Here is a 2,696-nt window from a genome sequence, read left to right as displayed (position 1 = left end):
GGCTGGAGTTTCTGAGGGACTCCATCCTGTCTGTGGCTTGGATCCATTGTACATGGTCTAAGTTGGCAGCATCCTTGGGCCAGGCTGTGAGATGAAAGAGAAGAAACAGAAGAAGGGGCAGAACACACACACGGACTGCATCCCAAAGAAGCTCCCTCCCCGGAAGCCCTCACAGGACACCCTTCCTCCCACGCCCTGGGCCACACTGAGATGCAGGAGAGGGTGGGAAAGGTACCATCCACTTTGGATGACCACATGCCCAGACAAATTCAGGGGCCTACAACCATGGAAGAAGGGGGCTGTGAATATTAAGAGGCAGTTCGCCTGTTGTATGAAAGGGGGGAGGTTAAACTTCCCTTGACAAGGATGCGAGAGGCCCTCAGCCTAAACAAGAAGCACATGGTTAAGGCATCACCACTCTCTGTGATCTCACCCTGGGTTTTCCACATCTCTAGTCATTAGGGAAATGCAAATCAAAACCATAATTCGATACTACTTTATGCCTATTAGGATGGTCATTAGTTTTTAAAAATGGTGATGATACAGAGAAACTGAATTAGGACCCTTGGGCACTGCTTGTGGGAAGGTAAACCGGTACAGCCACTGTGGAAAACAGTTCTTCGTTCCTCAAAAAATTAAAAATGGAATTACCGTATGATCTAGCAATTCCACTTCTAGGTATATACCCCCAAAAGTTGAAAGCAGAGACTCAAATAGATATTTGCACCCCAATGGTCATAGCAGCCTTATTCACAATAGCCAAAAATGGAAGCAACCCAAGTGCCCATCCATGGAGGAATGGATAAACAAAATGTGGTCTGTACATACAACCAAATATCATCCAGCCTTAAGGGAATGAGTGAATAAAATCCTGACACAGGCTATAACAAGGAAGGACCTTGAAGCCATTACGCTAAGTGAAATGTCAGACACCAAAGGACAAATATTGTATGATACAACGTCTATGAGGTACTTAGAATAGGCAAATTCATAGGGACAGAAAATAGAAGTTACCAGGAGCAGGGGATGGGGAGTTATTATTTCATGGGTATAGAGTTTCTGTTTGGGATGATGAGAGATTTGGGGAGATAAATTTGATGGCTGTACAACATTGTGAATGTTCTTAATGCCACTGAATTGTATGCTTAAAAGTGGTTAAAATGGTAAATTTTATGTTATGTGTATTTTACCACAATAAAGAAAAATGGAAAAAAGAGAGAAAGTTAGCTGTCTTTGGCACTCTATGGATGCAGGTAAAGTTTTTTTTTTTAAAGAAACTGCAACCTATTTTATTCATTTATTTATTTTTGGCTGTGTTGGGTCTTCGTTTCTGTGCGAGGGTTTTCTCTAGTTGCGGCAAGCGGGGGCCACTCTTCATCGCGGTGCGCGGGCCTCTCACTATCGCGGCCTCTCTTGTTGCGGAGCACAGGCTCCAGACGCGCAGGCTCAGTAGTTGTGGCTCACGGGCCTAGTTGCTCCGCGGCATGTGGGATCTTCCCAGACCAGGGCTCGAACCCGTGTCCCCTACATTGGCAGGCAGATTCTCAACCACTGCGCCACCAGGGAAGCCCCCAGGCAAAGTTTTAAGCTTAGCGACAGGAAGCTGAAGAAGTTTATGTTTGATAGTTTTTATTTTCTCTGAGTATAATTCGGGGAAGGTCTGTGTCTGCATGCATGTGTATACGGGTTCCTGTGTATGCCTATAGCTCTGTAAGCTGGCTTTTCCAGGAAGCAGAAAAGGACTGAACATAGTTGTTTGCATAGTGATGGAGAGCACTGGCCAGCAAATCAGAGGGATTCCACGTAGTATTAATCGCTCCTTTCCTCACAACATTCCTTTTTCTCTGGATTTTAAAATGATTGTTATCATTATTTTTTATTGAAGTGTGGTGGCTCATGTGCAATATTATACGTTACAGGCGTACAACAGAGTGATTCATAATTTTTAATGGCTATACTCCATTTATAGTTATTAGAAAATATTGGCTATATTCCTCTTTTCTCTGGATTTGTAAGATACGATATGACCTACCCCCAACTTATTTCCATCTCTTTTCCTGGTTCTTGCCCACTGTCTAGGAGACGGAGAGACCTTCTCCCAGACGTGGTCAGACCTCATCTCCAACTCAGTTCTCACATTAATTAACTCTGCAAGGGATTACAAAGGTAGAGTTTTACATTGCCAGTTTACAGAACCTATCTGTGTAAAATATATTTCTTGATTTCCACATTGACCAGAATATCCTTTTCTCATCCCAGTTCCATCATTAACTCTAACTTTAGAAATTGAGGGTTTTTTTCTTTTTCCTGAAGGCTTTATTTTCCTCATCTGTAAATGGGATATTTAAACTTCCTTAGAATGTAGTTTTCACATTTATTTGAATTATCCTGGGAAACTTGTCACTCAATTCCTACTGGAAAAGTAAAGGCAAGGATCTTAGGAGGTTTCTGAACAGTGTAGGCGTTAGTGTCTGTCCCTCCCCATGAGGGCATCTGCACCCCCTTCCCTCCCCTCCCCCCACAGTCGCTCACAACTCGCTCCCATTCTGTCTCCGCACCGTCCCGGCGTCTCCACTGTCGGCTCAGGCTGACATCACTGTCCGTGGACTAACGCTGTGTCTGAACAGGTCTCCTGCTACCCAGTTTGCCTCCCAGTTCAGCCCTTCCTCCATCTTGTCCATCATTAATTATCTTGC

The 2,696-nt window shown here is 44.1% G+C and overlaps 1 non-coding gene across 1 annotated transcript; it reads left to right on the top strand.

Annotated features, from left to right (window-relative positions):
- Positions 1-324: 324 nt before the first annotated feature.
- LOC133100185 (U6atac minor spliceosomal RNA) lies at positions 325-444 on the top strand. Its single transcript, XR_009702425.1, has one exon. It is a non-coding gene; the product is annotated as a U6atac minor spliceosomal RNA (small nuclear RNA).
- Positions 445-2,696: the final 2,252 nt, after the last annotated feature.

This window comes from Eubalaena glacialis, chromosome 10 (genome assembly GCF_028564815.1).
Source record: "Eubalaena glacialis isolate mEubGla1 chromosome 10, mEubGla1.1.hap2.+ XY, whole genome shotgun sequence".
NCBI classification, from domain to species: Eukaryota; Metazoa; Chordata; class Mammalia; order Artiodactyla; family Balaenidae; genus Eubalaena; species Eubalaena glacialis.
This window is presented reverse-complemented; position numbering and strand designations above follow the sequence as displayed.